We start from the raw sequence: 13665 nt of genomic DNA, 5'->3' as shown, positions 1-13665 counted from the left end.
CAAAAAAACAATGGCACAATGTATAAAGAAAATATGTACATTTTATTCAAATAGGAATTCCTGCACATTTACAGTATTATTTATTTTAAAGAATTGGAAAATGGAACACACCACAATGCATTAACATATATATTAAAAGATACAACTGCAAATTTAGGGTACTAAACATTCATTTTAGAAAAACTGAACAAATTTCATTAAAAATTGTCATTTGACAGAACAACAAGGATAGTAAGTCATTACACATCAAGACGGTTAAGACTGACTTGTTTTATAGGAAAAGAAAAAATAAATAGGAATATTTCCATATCTTTAACCATGGGCCCATATAACATGTATTCGGTCATGATTCCTAATCATAGAAACCACATAGCTCCCTGCTCCACCCATCCAGTTACTCTGGAAAGTTCCCTCCTGTTCTACTGCATGGACATAAGCAACAATCTATTATAAACATCAAAACCTGACACCTGGAGACCAAAGAAAAATTGCAAACCTGTGACTTTTCATTTTTGAATACCATGAAGTTAAAATACTTGCATGATAAGGTATAAAATGCATATTTCTTGCAGAGGATAGATGGACCATAGATACTAACAGAAAAGCATTGCATATTTTGCTCTTTTAACAGGCCATGTTTACAATCAGTAAACACTACAAAAATGTTATCCTACTAATATTCATTACTTTTATGTCCAAACTGCAAGACCAAAATATTGCTCAGCTTCTTCTTCAGTAGTTGCTCCTGTACTCTACAAGTAAGTTACATTGACTATACCTCTACAATTGCAGGGCAAAACTAGAAACAGAAACTCAGAATTCTGTTAAAAGTATCCAACTACAAACTATTTTCATCTATAAGTAACATCAGCATGAGAACTACCTATAATGATAGAAACCATCTTTTGAAAAAAAGTATGTCTGCTTGGAGTTTTTCTTAGTGTTCAACCAGAACACAGCCAGCAGGAGGTGATTAAGATGTTTTGGCTTCATTTGAGGAGCTGTCATGGTGTCCATCATACTGTGTTACTGTTTGCTAAACCACATCTAAGCAGAGCTAAATGTCTCTGATGGATTAAGCTGTGTGGTTGGGTCAGGTAGGAAAGTATAAATTGTTGTCAGATAGGATTTAACTGCTTGAAAAATGGACAAACGGCACATTTTTGTAGTTTTGAACTAGAAAATGAAAAAACGAGAGAACAGCACGTTTTTTAAGTTTTCATTTGGGTTGGAGGAAACCAAAAACGAGTAAACGAATTTCAAAATAAAGGCTGAAATTGTTTATGTACATTTCATTTTGTGGTTTTACTGTAATTGTTTAATAAATGAATACGGACTGTCACATGACCAGGAAGTAAAAGTGTCAGAATAAAAGCTCTAGATAGATAGATAGATAGATAGATAGATAGATAGATAGATAGATAGATAGATAGATAGATAGATAGATAGATAGATAGATAGATAGATAGATAGATAGCACTTATCTAAACAAGGTTACCAAGTGCTTTACAGAGTACAGCCAAAACCAGATAGGCAAATAACATGTGTTGCATTGTACAACATGAAACATTGGTACAACAAGATATAAAAAAACCTGAATGAATAAATACAAATTAAAGTAAGAACAAAATAGGTCAATCACAGCAGCATGAGATACATGTAATACATACAGATACATGTAAATATACTTACAAGTTATTTTATGTGAGAGAGGAGACATTTAAATGTATGCTTGTGATGATTTTGGATTTTATTTCTTGAGCTGTAGTTACTCATTTCCGCCACCAGATGGAGTATCCCCTGAAGTGAGCGCTTGTTGTGGTAATTTTAGTTCCCCATTATTCACTGTAAAGGTTGTCATATGTACATGGTTGAAGTTTATCAAGAACATCCATGTTAATACTTTTACATATATATTCATATAATCCAAAATCATCACAAGCATACATTTAAATGTGTCCTTTCTCACATAAAATAACTGGTAAGTATCTGTCTGTCTATCTTGAGCTTTATCCCTCAGAGCCAGAGGGTAGAGGGTAGGGCCAGAAGACGTCAGGCAGACAAATTCGCTACCAGTTTTTATATCCATGCGTAAAACTTAACTCTATGGGCAGGCCTTTGCAGTTATGTCATGCTGCTGTGATTGACCTTATTTGTTCTTACTTTAATTTGTATTTAGTCATTCAGGTTTTTTATACCTTGTTGTACCAATGTTTCATGCTGTGCAATGGAACACTTTTTATTTGCCTATGTTTTCAAATTGGTCTTCGCCCTTCCCTTTACATGACTATAGATAACCCAGCGTTTTTAGAATTCTCCACCCGTAACCAGTTTTCGAAAGGCTGCATTCTTGCCCCACCCCCTGTTCACATGTAAATGACAGTCCAGATCGCCAACAAAAACCTTCATTTTGCTGAAAAACATTTTGTAAAGTGCCTCTTGAGCTTTTACTTCCTGGTCATGTGACAGTACTTGTTCATTTATTAGCTACTAGACCCTGCTCCACAATTATGAAGCACAGGAGCAACTTATGAAGACAATCAACAATACTTGAACTTAAATTGTGGCCATTAAACTTTGTAATTATTTCTTGCAAATTAAACAAACATAAAAGAACATTGTAGGATACATTCATTGTGGGCAATACATACTGTGCGAGAGAAACTGTTGTCTGATCATTTCAAACTGCCTGTTTACTTGCTTGATGCTGGAGCCTCCTGAAATACCTCTGATTGTCCATCTATGAAGAAAAAAAGGTATTTGTTTAGATAATCCATGTAAACCTTTTGGCATTTACAGACAAACATTCATGAGAAACTGAAGATTTCATTTGTACTTTGAGTTGCTTTCGTCTTATCAGACATTAGGACTGGGCGATAATTTTATAATATACAATATATTGATCGATAGGCGTGTGTATGATAGAAAAAAGAGGGACTCAATAGAAAATTCAATAGAAAAAAAAACAGTCACTTCATTTTTCATTACAGCCTATACATGTAGCTAAATACTACAGGCATAATGTCCTCCAAACCAATCACAAACGCAGACCCAGGCACACTGTCACCAAGTCCCGCACCTCTCAAACCACAACAAAGAGCAGGTGTATTGTAGGAAAAGCGCAGCAAAGAGAGGCGGAAGAAATCGCCTCGGAGAAAGCTGCGTTTACCCTACATTGACTGGCGGCCCATTGTATATTGTATATTGTAATTGTCACACCTTCAAAATGCAGAACATAAAATGATTTAACGTGAACGTCAACATTTCTTAACGGACACTGTGCAGCACAACCACTGTACTCAGCTGTCATCTGCTGTGCACGTGAACACAGCGCGTGGAGCAACAGGGCAGAGGCTGAGCAGCAAGAGAGCATTGGTGTGGAGTCTGGAGAGAGGAAAGGTAACGGCTGATAAATTAGCTTAGAGTTTGCAAGTTGAATATATAATCCAATAAATATATTGATCAAGGTTCTGATTACACTGGCGCTTTCAGGGGAGCCTTTCTTTGAGGTCTGTAGCGCGACTATACGAGTCACATGTATACACATATATATTAGTGGATGGTAGCATGATTGAAAAAATTATTACTGCCAAAAACATTCTGCTACTATCAGCTGATACAATCAGAAAAATAACACCTGAACAACTACTCATACCAAAATCCGAATTCGTCAGTATTTCACTGACGGAAGCAGATTTCAAGAATGTACATGCCTGGATGTACATGACTGGAGAGTTAGATCCCAATTTATCCTCTTTATTTATAAAGTTTCTGATAATTTTCAAGCCTTAGATTTAAGGGTTTAATCATCCGTAACTGGAGAGGGACTATGATTCTTATTCTATTTTGTGTGTGTGTATACACTCACTTTGGCTACACAAGGTGAAGCATCGAGGAATGTCTGTATCCTTAGCCAGGTCACTCATTCTACAGCAGGTACTGTCAGTGCTAATGAGGAGAGAACAGGTCATTAATTCCATCACATGGTTCATCAGGATATTTTTATTTAAAAGTTTATTTCATATTAATCATCACTCACTTCAGGTTGGCACAATTACAACAGGATATGTCTTCCTTGTGATCCACAAGCCACTTAGCACTGCAGGCAAAGCCAACAATGTGCCACTTTTCTTCTAAACTAAGAGAGACACGGAAGAGCAAACATAAAGAGTGATAAATATTTTCTTTAGATATTACCCTCATCACATTACTCCACATTTCACATGGTCAAATATTTTAGTCCGCATGGCTAAATCATCTTTCATAGTTAGGGATAATATTTTAATAGACTAAATCAGTGTTTCCTAAACTTTTTTCTTAGAACACACTTTTTAAAAAACGACAATCATCGCTACCCGATTCACTTTAATTCAGCTTTATTTATAAAGCGCATTTCAGGCAACATGATAAAAACAATCCTGTCATCTTCAGTACATACACACTTACTAACACACCCACTCACTGCACCCACTCACACAACCACATATGGACACATGCACACACACACAGAATGTTGTTGAGAAAAGATGGCTTGATTCTAAAGATGGCTACTAATGTGGCATGTCTGTGTCAGGCAAGGTGTTCCATTTTCATGGGGCATATGGTGCAAGGAATTAGTAAGTTGCCACTGCTTGTTGACCAAAGTGTTCTTGCTGGGGTGTAAGTGATGAGCATATTTATCATGTACTGAGGTGCAAGGCCATGTAGTGCTTTGTAAACCATGAATACTATTTTTAAATCGATTTGTGTACTGGTACCAGGTAACCAGTGCAAAGATTTAAGAACAATACTATATATACATAATGTATTGTTATACATTCATGGATTAATTTTTCTGAGTCTGATTTTGACAGAAAACCCCTCAATTTGGAAATATTTTTGAGATGATAGAAAGATGATCTTTTAATGTGGATGATGTGACTTCTGAAATTTAGATTGCTGTCCAACACCTATTCCTTGCTTCAGTTGTGCTGTCTTGAGAGAGAGAGAGAGAGAGAGAGAGAGAGAGGGAGAGATGAGATATGAGGTGATATGAGATACGAGATATGATGAGATAAGATGAGATATGAGATATTATGAGATATTATGAGATATGATTAGATATGAGATATTATGAGATATGAGATATGGTGAGATATGATGAGATATTATGAGATATGATGAGATATGAGATACGAGATATGATGAGATATGATAAGATATGATGAGATATGAGATATGATGAGATGAGCTGCAATTTTCTGTCTCTGAGCCTGTGCATCAAAGATGAGTGTTTCTGTTATGTATTTGTTTAGTTGTAAAATCATGCAATCATGAAGGTAGGTTCTGAACCAATTTAGAACTGACAAGCCAACCCACCTTTCAAACCTTTCCAGTAAGATGTGGTCATCAATGGGCCTTATGTATAACTGTGAGAAGAATGAATTTGTCTGACCATTGTTTTTACTGCTATTTCTGGATCACCTTAACTTGAATAAATAAACCAGCCATTTCAAAGAAATATTGATGAATCATAACTATAATGCAGATGTTGAAAACAAACATTAAATACTCAATAAATGGATTTAGGCAGATTTAACAGACTATCTCATTATTTTTCCCCTCTCATCAGTAAAACAATATACACATTCTAAATACTTTATAAAACGTTTGAAATAATACTTGTTTAAAGCTGAAATTTTGATCTGGTGACACTTCATGAATCTGGTTTAGTTTTGAAAGGACTGAGCGCAACTGCCCCTCCCCCACCCATGCAGCGCAGTCTGCAGGTAAAGTTGCGAGGTGAGGCAAACTCTTCATGAACTTCAGCTGCTTCAGCAAGAACGGACGGACGTGTCGAGTCGACTTTGTGCATTGCTCAGCGTGGCGAAAACGGTGGGTAACGTAAAACCTTGCAGCTTATAATCATGTGGAATTGTATGTTTGGTGACTGAGTAAATATTGAAACACTGGTTTTACCACGCACACTTTGTGCTGGACAGTAACTTTAAGGTTAGCATCAATTCAAACTAGCTAAAAACAGCGCGGCTACTCGTAGTGTCTGCATGTAAATTATATTTGACGCATACACAGTTGTTGGTGTAATGTGAAATGTCTAAGGTCTTTTCATGCCGCTTCTGTAGCCTTTCCTTAAAATCAGTCAAAGGTTATGTAGATCACCAAATACTACATAGACATGAAGCTAATGGCCAGCTCCCATGTTGTGTTGGTGACTGCAAACCTGTGTTTTTCAAGTACAGTGCTTTTAAAACGCATTGTTATAGACACCATAAGAATCCTTCTGTGCCAGAAATGGAAATTATGCAAGGACCATATACATGTGAGAACACAAGTCTTGATTAGATTGTTGTGAATTTTTAGTTAATATTGTGTTGCTTTCTAACAGTGTTTGTATTTTTTACCACTCCTATTTGTCCAGGTGCATCTTTAAGATCAATCCTGACAAGGGCTCCAAAGTAGAGCGCCAGGAAAAGAAGAAGAGCGTTGCAGTGAACCCCAAAGTGCTGAGCCTTATCAACCGCATTGCGGAGTTTGAATGGAGTACTTAATGGGCAAGTTGCTTATGGTCACTTTGCATGTATTAAAGGTGTTGTGTGCAGACAGTGTGTTCTATGAGGGGCCGTATAGGCCATAATATATTCTCACACTCATACATGCATACATTCTTACTCTCACATACATATAATCTTTTCTCACATACATATATTCTCTCTCTCACATGCATTCATTCTTTCACTCACATACATATACTCTTATACTCACATACATATATTCTCACTCCCACATATATATATTCTCTCTCTGACATACACATATTCTCACTCTGACATACATACATTCTTTCTCTCACATATATTCTTACTCTGACATACATATATTCTCACATACATATATTCTCACTTTCATATACATATTTTCTTACTCTGACATACATATATTCTCACATACATATATTCTCACTTTCGTATACATATTTTCTTACTCTGACATACATATATTCTCACATACATATATTCTCACTTTCATATACATATTTTCTTACTCTGACATACATATATTCTCACATACATATATTCTTACTCTCACATACATTCTTACTCTCACATACATATATTCTAACTCTCATACATACATTCTCACTCTCAAATACATACATTCTTTCTCTCACATACATTTATCCTTAAGCTTGTTACATACTCCACAAGAAGCGAGAAATTTGTTCTTGTTCTCAAGGCCGAAAGAGCGAGAAAAAAGTTCTTTTTTGGCAGGGCATGTCATACTCCGCGAGAAGCTGCATGCGAGACGGGGCGGGGATTACTGCGGGGGGGGGGGGCTCGTCTATGTGCAACGAGCCGGCTGACCCGGTTATTTTTAATTTTACGTGAAAATTGGTCAGTGACACTGCAAGACGGTGCACACGGCAGAATCTGCATCTTTATGTACCTTGTGTTTGAAACATTTTTGTACTTTCTCACCACCTCAATCAGCTGTTAATTAAAGCTGTTCATTCATCCTTCATCAGTAGAAATGCGGAAGTCACTACGTCCCCCTTCATGCTTTGACACATTATCTACGCCCACCTCACATGTCCGACCAATAATGCAACACTTCCCGAAGCCCCTTGAGAAAAAAGTTCGGCCAGCTCGATGTGGCAAGAAGTGTCCTCAATCACGTCCGGCGAGAACAAAATCACGTCATTTTGTTCTTTGACCCTCGAGAACAAGAACAAAGTTCTCGCTTCTCGTGGAAGATGTAGGGGCCTTTACTCTCACATACATACATTCTTTCTTAATTAATGCAATGATATCTGCATGTAAAATAAAGAATACATGTATGTAAGAGATAGGGATGGGCATCGATTTTCGAATATTCGAATAGTTAAATCATCAAAATTCGAAGAGTGATTCATATGTGGGCGAAAAGAAAGTTGCGTTACTGGCGGCTTCCACACGTTTGCAGCATAGCAACGTGTCAGGATGATTCTCGCTGTCTGTGGAAGACAATTACATTGGTTGCAGCAGTTCACTTTATATCCCATGTGTTTAATGTTTAATGGGATTAAAGCTTGTTTCATACTCCGCGAGATGCGAATATTGGAAAATCGTAAATTAGTAACGCCCGATTTTCTAATAGCATTTTTGCCTGAAATGCACATCCCTAGTAAGATTAGTATGTGTGTGTTAGGAAGAGAATTTATGTATGTGTGAGGAAAAGTATAGTGGAAACGGAAGGAGTTGGTGGAATCGGAAGGCAGGGAATTTATCGTCCTGTGATTGGCTGAGAAGCAGGGACAGCGCTGTGTCTTGGTCCGCTCAAAATTATGAAGAAATGAGACAGAAGAAGGGTAGCAAGACATTGATACTTTTGTCAGTAACTAGAAAATACTCAATCGCGTTACTCTTCAAATAAACTAACTCAGTTACCGTTACTAAATGGTGTTACTAGCTTAATTAATAAATTTTTCCATGTTGTCCGCTTGTTAAAAACCATGTTGGGTTTGCTCTCCTGTGAAGTCGCTAATATCGTCATTCGCGGGTGGCAGGTTTTTTGGCTCATTTTATTAGAGTGTAGTTTCTTATTTCCTCTGCTCCAGCTGTGAAGCCCTCCTGATTTTGTCACTACTGTCCACAATAAAGCCACAATCTCTGGATGCAGAATAGGAAACGTGAACGCATCAGTCTTTTCCCCCACTACGAACTAGTGTGTGCAGAATGAGACATGCATGGGAGGGGTTTTTAGTTCCAGTTCTCATCCAAGAATATATCTATTTGAGAGTAAGAATGTATGTATGTGAGAGTGAGAATATATATATGTGAGAGTAAGAATGTATGTATGTATGAGTGTGTGAATATATTATGGCCTATACTGCCCCTCATAGTGCCGTGCCTGCATTGCTGAAAGTCTCTGTTTTTATTACAGCGCCGTGTTGGGGTGAGAGCAGTCACACAGCCAGTGTGAGCAGAACGTCATGTAGAGATTCCGAGTTTTGCCTTCTTTTTCCACAAGTCCACTGTTGTCAGTGGAAATCTACATAGTTCTACTTTTTCAGTGTTTTTAAATATGTAGAATAGGTCAGATATGAAAAATAACACCTGCTGTTTCACATGAATAAGGATGGGAATCAAGAAATTGTTTCAAAAGTGTGAGCAGAATGTCATCTAGAGATTCAGAGTTTAATCTTTTTCCACGAGTGCACTGTTCTCAGCAGAAATGGTCAGTTCTACTGTTTCAGCATTTTTAATATGCACAATATGTCAGACAAGAAAAAATAACACCTGCTGTATGACGTTAAAGTTATTTCAGATCTAATAATAAAAATGTTATAAAAGTGCAGCTTGTCTCATTTTTCCTGTTCTGTTGTTGCAGATGATATCTTCTGAAGAAACACGGTGGCACAGTAGTGCAGCTCACCTCACAGCTAGAAGGTCCTGGGTTCAATTCCTGCCGGGACGCTATGAATGCTTGGGTGTGTTTGCTTCTCCACATCATCAGCATCCACAGCCTGGGTGGGGTTGGCTAAAGGGCCTTCTCTGTGGAGTTTGCATGTTCTCCCTGTGTTTCCTTGTGTAAGTGAACTCCTCTCAAAAAAAACATGCACCAGTACACTGCCTCCTCCTGGCCGTCCGGAACACCTGAGGGAGTGAGTAGAGTCCGGCTGCATAACGTGATCCTTCCACCGCCCCATCGAGTGAAAAGAAGGGCCTGCTCACTCCTCAAGCAAAGAAGGAGACTTGAGCTCCAGTGCAGGGCCCTCCCCGGATTGGCAGAGGGAGAGCAATGCCCAGTACTGTAACTTAGTAGGAGCACAGGGTGATGAAAAATGGGGAAATACTTGAAATTGCACCTTATCAGAGTTCTTAGAAGGGGGGCTTTTAATTTGAAAGTAGCAACCGTTAGTTTGCACCATGATCATCTCCTGTCCTGATGTCCGCGGATGAAGTGATGGACTGACTGCTGTGATCAGCTGTTTCCTGGTTTTAAAACTCCTCAGCTGTGGGTCACACAATAGTGCAGGTCATCCATCCAGCAGTGGAGGCGGAAATAAGTGTTCCCTCTGAGGCGGCAAATTGGCGGACCAAAGCTCTGCTTTGGTCCGCCAATTTGCCGCCTTCTGTCTACAACCACGGACTGAGCCGCCAAAAGGACGGGCAGATTGGAGGCTTGGTCCTCAGTGTAAAAACGGCAAGTGCTCTCAGAATTAGTGAATGAAGAATTTTTTATTAGTGTCCTGTCCAGTCCCCATAGGCTCACATGACAACATAGAATAAAAAAATCCAAGACCAAGAGGGTTTTTCAAATACTTTCCAGCGACAATTCCAGATTTATGAAGAGAAAAGGAAACTTGTATGTTAAATCTTAAGGTTTTCACCAGTAATGGCGGCTTCAAAAATAATCTCATACTTTTTGGAAAATGTATTTTTTTACAGTTGTTTTCAGTCAATTACTATTATGTATGTTTACCCTACAAAAAAATATATGATTAATTCCCTAAAATTTTAAGGCAACACTTTGAATGACTGCTTATTTCTGTAATGAAAATGTGAATATGAACATGTTAAATTGACTATGATAATATATCTATAATGTAATCATATATTATGGTTACTTTTATGGGTAAATCTTAAAACTACTGCTAAAATCTTCTAATACATGTAATGTCTTATTGAAAACGGTAATGAACCTGTAAAAAAATGCAACATTACACTGGAATGTACTAACAATACTAGGTAACAATTGAAATTCTCCCAGTATCTCCAAATCTACAGGCAGTTTATGTTATGAAAAATACATGTATGTAAAAATACATGTAAGAATTTATTCTGTAAAATTACATTACTTAAAGTGCACTTTTTGTAAATTGATGTTTTGAATGGTCTTCATACAGTAATGTGTAGTAAATTAATTTTTTGTCTGTACAAATACTACTTATTGCCTCTAAAAATACATAAAATCACCTTAATGATGCATACTTAATGACCTGTAATTTTGTCGAAAACCCCGAAGATTTCTGGAATTTTACATATTTCTTCATTATTATTATTAGGAAAGATCTGTGAAATTACATCACATTTTATGTAAAATTACATTTGAATATGAAAAATATGTTGAATTACCTTTAAAAAACATAATAAAAATGTAATATCATATTATCGTTAATTACTTGTAATTCTAAAGGTACATCTTTAAATTACTGCAGTATCTGTTAATTTACAGTTATTACTTTGTCTTATGGAAAATGGTAATAAACCTGTAAAAAAAATACAGAATCTTTATGTAAAAGTACAGGTAAAGATGCACAAATACAATAAATCACCATTAAAAAACATAATATTAATGTAATCTTACATTATGGTTGATTAACTGTAATTTTAAATCTAAAATCTAAAATTACTGAAAATATCTGTAAATCTACTAGCATTCCATTGTTTTATTGGAAAACAGAAAAATCTGTTAAAATTTACAGAACATTTCCTGTAAAATTACATTTTTTTTTACAGTGCAGATAAATATCAGAGATTTGGAGACTTTGTTTTAGATTGTAAAGTGAGATACTTTATAGCAGGGGTGTCCAAAGTCGGTCCTAGAGGGCCACTGTCCTGCAGGTTTTCAGTGTTTCTTGATTCAACACACCTGACTTGAATTAAGTAGATCCAGCAGCCCATTAAGTTTTGCACAGTGACTCATTGATTTGAGTCAGGTGGTTTTGAGCAGGGACACATCAGAAACCTGCAGGATTGTGGCCCTTGAGGACCGGAGCTGGACACCCCTGCTTTATAGGACAGATTAGTTATAAAATGGGTTTCATCACCACATAATTTCCCAGGCTCGCATGTTGCTTGCTGAGTCAAACTGGAAAGATTTCATTACATCAAAATTATTTTAACTGGAATTTATGTGAGTGGGGTAGTCTACTAAATGAAAAGGGTTCTGACATCTTAAAACTGGACCAATACACCAAGATAACATAAGTAGGGACTAACTTAAATCTGGATGTATATGCTGAATACCCATGTTATCCTCACTTATACCTTTTGTATAAACAGTAAATACAGTTTCAATTAATTAATTAATCAATTACTGCACTGCTTTCACATGATTATATTTTTTGCGTAAAGAGACTCCTGATCCATACAAACCAGTTAGCGGTGAACACGCTAGTTGTTTACGAAGTTATGATGCAATGATAAAAAAAATAAATTAACAGCTGTTTAATACCTCAATGGTTTGTTTCATTACATTTATGAAATTAGGTGATGACGTCAATGTTTCCAGCAGAAGAACAGCTGGTTAACTGGTTATGTTCACTGGTTCAAAACATCTTCCTGTACGAAATCTTTTTATTGATAGTGGGAATTATTTTCAGTCATCATTAATCAACATCAACAGCAAGTCAGCAGCTTTCTCTTTGTTATTGGTTATGGGCTGATAGTCGGCTACTTTTGGGTCAAAATGTGTTAGAGGCAGGTGTTTATGGACAATATCCAGAAATAAAACACTTTTTTGAAATGTTTAAAAAGGAAGGCCACCATGTCTAAGCACCGTCAAAGAGGCTACGCTGTTGTAAGACTTGCAGAATGAGGTGTGACTTCCTGCTGAAACCACAAACCAGCCAGGAAAATACATCAAGTTGATGGTAGCACATGTCCCTCTAAAATCCCAATAACCTGCCTCTACATCAACAATGACATCTCATGCAATTACCAGTCACATGGGCATAGGAGACAGTTTTTTCACTTATCAGTAGTTTCTGCCAAAAATTAAATAATAAAATAAAAGCTGAATCAAGGATTCAGCTTTTCAGAACACAATTTTCCTTTCCTAATGGTTTAGAAACCAAATCCTGGCACCTTGCCTGTCACCCATTAAAAATGAATGTTTTATTGCATAAAAATGGGATTTTGCATATGTCCAACTGAAGCCAGACTTTAATAAAAAGTTTATTCTTGAACACAGATCTCTATTCAGCAGCTCCATGGACAATATTTGAATATTTACATAAGCACAGCAGTGTAGGCAAACTACAGTTTATGTCCCATTACATCATCACTAAAAACACTGGGTACTTGCAATAATAATAATAATAATAATAATAATAATAAAGAATAATAATAATACAGATTAATAAAGTGCAGAATAACTATTTTATTTTATTTTGATTTTATTGTAAAATGTTAACATGTTTCTCATTGAACATTGCTAATGAATGCATCACAGTGGTGTCATAACTTACTATCTCTTTTTTATTATTTGTTTTTATTAATACAAATGTTTGCATTTTGTTATACATGTATGATGAGCATGGCCACCTGTGCATAAAGCCATATAAAATTGCTATTCCCATACCATTTCCTTTAAAAAGAAAACAACCACAACACCCGCCTCCCCCAAAAAATAAAAGATACAAAAAAAGAGAAAAAATGTAAAATGTTGTTCCTAGAATTTAAAAAGCATTATAAGAAATGATCCAGCCATCTAATATGAAATCAGCTCTGTTAAGAGAGAAAATAAACTTTATTTATAAGATTATGTTCACATTTTTCCTCAACTTAGCAATAAATAATAATACATTTGTTATTTGAGGTGGCAAATAGATAAAGATCTTAAAATCCTACAAATTAAAATGTTTTGTGTAATTAAAAGGCATATTTATTTAGATGAATGTTT

At 36.3% G+C, this 13665-nt stretch overlaps 1 protein-coding gene across 2 annotated transcripts in view; it reads left to right on the top strand.

Annotated features, from left to right (window-relative positions):
* The window catches only part of LOC121639986 (Fc receptor-like protein 5), a 907115-nt gene that overhangs the window by 55247 nt on the left and 838203 nt on the right, over positions 1 to 13665 (top strand). The gene's annotated exons all lie outside the window — the stretch shown is intronic.

The sequence above is a fragment of the Melanotaenia boesemani genome, chromosome 5 (assembly GCF_017639745.1).
Source record: "Melanotaenia boesemani isolate fMelBoe1 chromosome 5, fMelBoe1.pri, whole genome shotgun sequence".
NCBI classification, from domain to species: domain Eukaryota; kingdom Metazoa; phylum Chordata; class Actinopteri; order Atheriniformes; family Melanotaeniidae; genus Melanotaenia; species Melanotaenia boesemani.
The sequence above is the reverse complement of the archived record's forward strand: the minus strand, read 5'-3'. Positions and strand labels throughout refer to the sequence as shown.